This window comes from Hakea prostrata, chromosome 2 (genome assembly GCF_041222555.1).
Source record: "Hakea prostrata isolate BN-2017 chromosome 2, UWA_Hpros_2, whole genome shotgun sequence".
Taxonomy (NCBI): Eukaryota; Viridiplantae; Streptophyta; class Magnoliopsida; order Proteales; family Proteaceae; genus Hakea; species Hakea prostrata.
Genome location: NC_142601.1, coordinates 48,898,643 through 48,907,666, shown reverse-complemented (window position 1 = coordinate 48,907,666; position 9,024 = coordinate 48,898,643). Strand labels below are relative to the sequence as shown.

The 9,024-nt window shown below is 34.2% G+C and overlaps 1 pseudogene across 1 annotated transcript; it reads left to right on the top strand.

Moving 5' to 3' along the window:
* The first annotated feature begins 4,022 nt into the window (after window positions 1-4,022).
* Window positions 4,023-6,825, top strand: LOC149024619 (uncharacterized; annotated as a pseudogene). Its single transcript, XR_016171437.1, has 2 exons — window positions 4,023-5,052; window positions 6,681-6,825. The product of XR_016171437.1 is annotated as an uncharacterized LOC149024619 (transcript).
* Window positions 6,826-9,024: the final 2,199 nt, after the last annotated feature.

Here is a 9,024-nt window from a genome sequence, read left to right as displayed (position 1 = left end):
TTAAATTTTAGAAATCTTATTTCTACCTTATCATTTATCAACTCAACTCAGATCATGGTTCAAGCCTTAAAAATAATGGCTTCTACTACTCATTTTCCAATGGATGTAGCGAAGAAATAGAATTGGAGTGCTATGTACATAGAAATTACATATAAGTATACATAATTTATATGTATATTATATATACATATACGAAAATACATATTACATCTATACTCTATAGTAAGTCTATATACTTTAATACTATATTTTTATATCTTTGTAAAAATATATAAAGTATAATTGTAGTAATACAATACACAATAACAATAACAGATAGTATGGTAAGAAGGTTCATACATTCCTTTCTACCATGCTATCGGATCTCATAGACTACTGATTCTAGTCCGCATGTTTCATTTAAGACGGAAAATTTGAATCTCTTTCATTCCTTCAATCAATGATAAGAATTAAGAGGTCAAGTTTCATTCCAACTAATTATTTTGACTGACTGTTTTTACGTAGATGATAAGTAAAAGACTAAGTTAATATTACACTTAAAATTGACCCTCCAAAATGGTAAAATTAAAATTGAATCATCTAGAATCAGTATCAATTGAGGTCAAAATTGATTTTTATGATAAGCAAATAAATGTGATTCCAATCTAATCGATTAATAGTAAATCTTTTAGGCTTATGGAGAATTTTGACCCATTTTGGTTGGATTAGAATTGACAAAGACTGGTAACATCTTTAGCTGTAAAGATGAATATAGTGGTGGATCACAAAGTGACAACAACGCATATACAAGTGCTCATTAGATGGAAATGGTAGAAAATGGGTCTTTCTTAACTTATTAATCACAACTAAACAATGACAATTAAGATAATAGTTTTTCAAAGAAGTTGAAGAATGTGTGGGAAAAAGGTGATTAATGTGAAATAGATGAAGAAAATGAGGATATAATTGAAATCATGGAGAAATATATAAAGTTGAAATGATATGATAGTGGCAGTCTCATATATGATTAATCGCATTTTTCTCATAAAAATCATTCTCAAGTTCCATAATAGTTCTCACATATTCTGAGCATAGATTTTAACAAACAATCAAAACCCTAAACCCTAAACACCCCCAAAAACAAAAAATTGGCATTAACCACCCTCTTGATCACATATTTATATATATATATTTTTTCTCCAATTTTCTTTACATTTTTAATACATTATATTACAATAATACATTAATATTAGAACATCTTTTTTTGGTAAAAATACATTAATGTTAAAATAGTTCTCTCATATATGTGAAGAAAATAATCAGACATATCAGAGCAGGCCATACTTTCAAGTTTCAAGTACGGTATTTTAATTTCTACACTATAAGTGTGTCTGTTTCTCAAGTGATAATAATGTGAAACGAATCTTTCACATACATCAACTGCCTCACAAAAAAGATTTTATTCAATAGAGAGTCTCAAATGATACATAAAATAGTAGATCAATGTGATAAAAATGTCACATTAAGCAAGATGTGTATCTAATATTACTATAAAAAAATCTTTCTCCTATGGTTAGCTTCATTGTCAACATCTACCAAAACATATGTTTTCAATATAAAACAATTTTAAAAAGAATTATAGGTTAGGGTGCAATTAATGATCCCTATCACCTAATAACTCATTACTTATAGAAAATTTTAAACTAATAATTACATTAGGTTTCAACAATGGTTTTATAAATAATATCTTACTTAAGTTTAGGAAATCTTTAATTACAAGTTGACTTATTTTTGAAAAAGGAAAAGTGCAATATTTTTATATTACACTTAATTTTTAAAAATTAATATAAAAATATAAAAAAAAATCTTATATCAAATAATAAGTGGAATTTTTTTTTTTTTTTTTTAAACAGGTGATTTTTTATATAATAGGGATGAGGGTATTAGATAATATACCACTAGACAGAATCAAACCCACGACCTCTCTACTAAGAGGTGTTTGTTTTACCAACCAAGCAACCTTGCAATGGTAAATATTTTTTGTTTTTTAATATGATAAATCAAATGAAGTCAAATTTGTGAATAATGATATCGTGAGATCAATTACTTGCATTAGTTACATATCAAGTCTCATTCCAGAAGGAGTTGGGCATATGACAAACTAAGGTTATGCTTGGTATGCTCTCCTGGAATATAATTTGGTGAGTCTAAACATATCTTAGGAGAGAAGATATAGAGAATAATAAGATTCATGAATGAGTTTTTGACCTAGACTCTATTCTGAGAATGCTTATCAAACACAGTTTAAAATGTACAAAATTTAAGAATTATCTAAAAAGATGGTTTACTGAAAGGATGCAAAAACATACTCATGAGGTTTAATAACTGAATCAAGAATTGAAATTTCATGCCACTATTCCATACCATTTCACATCTATCAACAACTCAAGTGGCTAGATCACCTTACATGTAGGACAATTAGGTGGTATATGCTAACTACCTATGTTCTTAAATGCACCCATCACACTAAAGAAACTTTTGCTTCAAGTTATATTAACTCTGCATGAAAGGTTTTTCATATTGGAAGCAATAAAATGACTCCATCATGCATAAGCTACTTTTTTTGGTTAGAAGTGGGGATGATTATGTTGTTTACATTGATTGACAAATTAAGATTCCTTTTAATGATTCATATACCAAACGGTTGATTTCATTTCTCATGTAAGAACTTACCTTTGATGCAAATTTGATAATAGCACTCTTGAGACGTTGAAGTACGTGAATATTAACATATGAATTAGTGAGATGTGGATTATACTAGGTCTTCGGTGGGGCTCCGTTGACGGGGCCAGTGCTTGCGCTAGTAATGCACAAGGTTAATGCTTGCATAGGTCGTATTCGATAAAAAGTCCGAACATTGCGTAGCGGGGGCCCTAGGTCACCTATATTGCATCCCCTCTTTTCTTTACCAAAAAAAAAAAATAAAAATTAGTGAAATGTAGACAACACAGCAACCAAGTTTGTCCATAATAAAAGGTTGTTTATCACTTAGTCACTTAAATTAGTTAAATTAGTTGCATGCTTCGAAAACAAGGTCAGTGGTTTGCCAAGTAATCTAAATTTTGGTGAGAATATGACACCATTATCTCAAATGTTGTGTCAATTTTGGACTGACTTTGCATGCGTCAATAAATAAGAAAACAAAAGAAGTCTTGAAAATTTTTCTTTTGACAATTACACATAACTAAAAATACAGAGATAAGATGTTTCATATGATTGAATTTAAGTCCTAATTTAACAACCAACTAACATATGATTTTTTTTATCATCCAAAAATTATAGATTTTCCAAATGTCATATTAGGGGAGTCATTTTAGCCGCTACATGCTCCTAAGTCCAAATAGTGCTTTACTTGAGTATATTGACTAAAGGATATGTTAAGATTATAAATTTTTGGTATTAATTTAAGAATGAGATTACAAGTTGAACTCAATGTAGATGTTTCTTCTAACACAATGGTGTCAACCTCCTATACAATGGAGTAAGATCAAGAAAATCTTGAGATTGAACTTTCATCCTTCTACACATTCCCCATCTCTTAGGCCTATGGATAGCCGTTCATGTTAATATTTCAATGATAAAAAAAAATTTATTGATTTTTAAACAGGGTCAAAGACTCAATAGAAAAAAATATACAAGATCAGAAAAACAGCCAGATAAATCGGCTTTTGCTTCAGTGCAGCTGCCTACAGCTGAATGGGCAGCCATACACCCATCCAACATCCGAGCTATTGAATTAAACGGCTTGGATTAATGTGAGAGTACAGCTACCCATCCAGGCGTTGGCTGCAAGTGCAACCGCTCTGAAGCAAAAGCAAGATAACCCATTTGAAAGACCACCTCAAACTTAAAAGGTTGATTAAGAAAGAATCTCAAATAATTTTATTTATGTTATGACCTGTGTAACTCATCAAGAGAGAGGAATGTGAAAAGGGTTTTATTTATGTTATTGTGTCTTATTTTTCTTCTTTGCCTTCTAATTTCTTTTCCCATTTTTACTTTTTGCCTCTTCCAAGGTGGTTGGTTCCAGTTTCCCCGCTCCCTCTGTTAGACATTTCAGACTTGGATCCTGCTGGTTGTTTATGGGTTTTGGCCAAAGAAAGGAGACTGGGGACAAAAGCAAAGGTAGGCTTCACAGGCCCCACACGCATTGACAGAGACATACATACCTGATAAACAGATCAAAAGTTCCAATTTTTCCTCCTTGCTTGTGTCTTACTCTCTTCACCAATCAATACCCAATCCTCAAATCCAAACGCGGATACACCATGGAACGCACCACCGCCTCCACCATGTCAAACCAACACATCTGGCTTCAATCCACAGCCTTCTCTGGGTCCTGCTAATACATTCTCCATCCATCCCATATTTATAATGTCTCTCCCCAACTGAAAACTCAAAACTGAAAAATATTCAAGACAGTTGAGTTCTTTCAGTCTTTATCTCAAGCACCTTGTCTGCAATTTTTCTTCTGGTTCGTCTGTCATGGGTAACTACATCTCGTGCACTCTATCTACAATCCCAGTCGGTAAACACTCCAGATGGGCTAAAGTAATCCTACCCAACGGAGAAATTCGGCACCTCAATGGACCCATCAACGCTGCCGAGCTCATGTTCGAGAACCCAGGTCATTTCTTAGTGAATTCACGGTCGCTGCAGATTGGCCGTAGATTCTCTGCGCTTAACGCCGATGAGGAACTAGAGATGGGGAACGTCTATGTCTTGTTCTGCCATGAAGAGACTGAAATCTGTTATCACTGCGGTCGACATGGGTGTGCTATTGATGACCGCCAGACGTGCTACCAGTGGAAAAGTCAGGATCTTGCCTGAGTCCGGAGGAAATCGGGTTGCGCCGGTTGTTAGTAATTTGCAGGGGAGTGAAGAAGCTTTGCCCAGATTGAAATTGGAAGATGTCGAAGACTTCTCCATCTCAGAGTTCAAGCACAGACTGTCGATGTCCAGGTCGAGAAAGCCTTTGTTGGAGACCATAACAGAGGAGCCCTTGTGCATTAGGTGATCAATTAAACAAACCCAAGTCCATAGAGATAGTCTTTATATAATATGTGCTCTTCTGGTTTTGGAAGGCGAGAGAATTATTTGTCTTTCCATTTGCAGGGAAAGAAAATAATCTTTTTTTGGGTGGGATACCGAGAGCAATTCACTGTTTAGTTTAGTTTAGTTTGGTTTTAACTGATACATATACGATCGTATTGTTTGAGAAGCATTTGCAAAAAGGTACATGTTACTCATAATCTATGTTATAGAAATATTCGAATTTCGTTATATACTGATCCAAATGTATGGCTTGAAAATAACTCGTCTGTTGAGCCAAACCAGGATTTGATCAATTTGGGTAAACAAATCTTGACAAAGTCTAATCATGCTTTCTTCATATTTCCTTTGCTTAGTATGGAAATCCATTGTTTAAGCTTTTGAATTTGTCATGAACCGAAAATCGTCGCTGAAACAAGAAAATGAGTTGTGCTAGTTGTGGTTCTTAGAGTTGATCCTGAATAGAAAGTTTCTCTACACCCTTTGCTGAAGTTGCTTCTGAATCGACAAAACCGGTAACGAATTTAATTGCGGAAGGGGCAGGTGTGGCAATCGAAGCAGAGGTAACAACCGCAACTCTGAAACCCAGGCCAACGTCAAGGCTGAAACCAAGTTGTAGGCTTGCTTCTACAATTCTTGCTGAACTCTCTGGTTTTGTTTAAAGCTGCTGCTAATAAGAAGAGTACTAGAGAATTAAATTTTGGATTTGTGATTATTTCCTTTTCTATAAGTAGAAAAGGGGCTTTCGAAATCTACAAAGGATAACATTGGTATGATTCACTAGTAGTTCATGGATTAACAAAATCATAATGGAAGAATAATTGATTTGTTTGCCATGTGTGAATGAAGAATTAGAAATAAGAGACCAAAACCTCAATGAGGAAATATCACTCAAGGCTCTTTTGGTATCAATACAGTTTATGATAAATGTTTAAATTGCTATGCAACGATCTCTTTTTTTCATAATGAACTTTGCCATTATGGATTGGGCAAGCCAGGAAGCTTTGATGAAATAAAATAGTAGAAATTCTTTTGTAAAAATTTTTCCTTCTTTTCTTCAATTCATCCAAAATTTAAATCTTTATTTTAACATCTGTTGAATGCAGAATTACCAGTGAAAGTTGTCTTATCACAATGGATGGCAGTGAACCCAACCTGCAAGCTCTATGGAAATTCAAATGAAACCACCTGGCATGTATTTATTTCTTGCAAGTGGATCAAAAGGGTTTGGGTGGCACGAAGGCTTGGACTCGGAACAAAATCATTAGCACAAAGTTCATTCACCAACTAGTGCATTAAGGTCCTAAACAATGCACAGTTAGGTTACAAAACAAAATAGTAATGTCTTTCCATTTTCTTCATTACTTGCAATTTTGTTTGGGTAGAAATGAATAATTCAGCATTCCAAAAACAATCACCAAATCCCTATAGGGTTCTCACCAACATTAACACATGGATAGATAGTTTGAAGTTGGAAAATGGGTTTTTGGTTTTGGTAGAAGAAACAAATCATAAACACTCTTACTTTTATCAAAATATTAGTAATGATTTAAATGTGAATGTTAACTTAACTACTTTATTGTGTGCAGGGGTATATCACCAATTTCTAGAAGAATCTGCCTGGAGCATGGGGGTTGCTACGAAAGCTGATCTCATAAAATTGGGTGATGGAAGGACAAATGATGGTGATGAAATAGAGGCAACACTAATGGCAACTTGGTATGTTTGCAACAAGCAAAAAACTTCAAATCAACATAAAAGAAATATGGTGCAATAAACCTACAGTAGTAAGCCTACTATCCAAACCAAATTAGTCCACGTGGCCTCTTATTTATACACCAATTTTGGTGAAAATTCTGCTTGAAGCAAACTATGCTTTGTTTTGTAACTTTAAATCCCCCACCCTCCTACAAACTCTAACTATGGACATATATAGTAATAGTCTTAGTATCAATCTCCACTAATCCTGTCGTTGGCTCTATTCGGATGCCAAGTTGTAACCGTTCAAACTATCTTTAAGTAATGAATTTTCTTCTTTATGATAAAAATAAATAAAGCTAAAGAGTTAATCTGTATCAAGGCTTTCTTGCTGCATTTGTATACATTTTCCTACACAAGATTGCTAATTGTGCTTCTAATGGAGTTGAGACTTGTTTCGCTGTTGTTGCCAAGTAATTTGCCAACATGTTTGTCTCCGTATAACAATAAAAGGTTTTTCACTCAATGGAGCTCAAAAGTGGCTATAGAAAGTTCCATTGTCCATTACACGAAAAAGCTTGGATCCTGCGCATTTAATGCGCAAGATCATCAAGCCAAAATTTCGGTCCAGATTTTGATATCGACCGTTGAATTTCCACGGTCGAGATCGAAATTTCGACTGAAATTCCGATCCCACCGCCCAAAGTGAATGGCTTGATGGTCCTGCGCATTTATTGTGCAAGACCCAAGCAAGGTCTGGTCGAAAAGATACCACAAACAGGATTCACTTTTTACTCATATATCTTGCCAAAAATGAGTTGCCTAACTCTTTCCAGTCGAGTCTTTATAAAACAAAAGGCTGATGCCACTACTAATTAAATTCAAAGAAATACTGCAACCCAGATTACCAAAAGTACTTAAAGAGAGGCTATTTCTGGTTTAACAAAAGATCTGATTCTGTAATATAGAAGGAGATCCACAGCTACTAGAAAAAGAATACTACCATAGCAGGTTTAATATTCAGTAATTTCATTCAATACATGAAAGTAGAAATAGTTGTTGCAGGGGTAAGTTTTTCCTTTCTAAACAAGTTTCTGTTCCTTGAATCCCATAATTTAGTAGTCACATGTGATACTGAACACAGAGTAAAACCAAGAAATAAGTAATTAAGTAGGTCTCCATCCATCTAAATCTAAATCTAAACTTATAAATATGCAAACAAGACTGTAGGAAATAGACCTCGATCTCACCAAAGAGATGGCCTGTTGGCAATGACCAATGCGCTTCTTAGTAAATAGGTGATTGGGTTTTGGTTCTTCCTAGTGGTATATGTAATAACCTTATTTTCAATACATATAAAATTGTGAGTTCCTCCTTACCCAAAAAAACAGAAAAATCGTCAATTTGAAAAAAAAATGTAACACGAATGGAAAAGATGTCAAATAGTTTCATCCTCAAAAATAGAAAAAGATGATCAAACATCAACTTTTAATCATAAAGTCACTCAAGCAAACCCAAAATTGTTATTCCCAAGTCACCCTAACACCAAGCAGATCCACAATGGGGGGGAAAATCGTCTGCTGTGTATGGCAATGCAGCACCACAGTTTGACATGTGTCATATTCTTAATGAATGGTTGAGATTAGAAAGCCTCTCATTTCTAAGTTTTGTTCCTAGAAATGAGAAGCCCACCATTTTTCCCATTGTTTACCCTCTCAATCCCTTTCCTCATCTCTTGTTGTCTCGCTCCATCTCTTTCCATAAACTAAGAAATGGTATCAGGAGTAGCTACATGAAGGAGGAGGCTTGTTTTCTACTTCCTATTATGAGTAATTTCATTTGTGTGTATTGGAAACTGATGTTCTACTTCTACCATACAAATGTTGTGTTTCTTGACACTGTTAACAGCAGAGACATAATCAAGAAAGAAAAAAGAACAACTTCAAGAAAGAAAAAAAGAACAACGGGGACATAAAATGCAAACGAGAGGTAGCAATTAATAGAAAACATAGATGTTGCTGCAACCATGAAATTACATTTGAGTTCAACTTTACCAAGCACTGAGAAGCAGTGCCAACCTGTACTTGAGATCCCTAAGAAGTTTCTACATCCACCAACGAGTCTTTATTTATATTAAGTTTCTCCATCCGCCTATGGTCATTATTTATATTTCTTTCTTTTTTGGGTAAACCACTATTGAAGCAATTAAAAGAGAAAAGAAAAAAAAGGAACCTC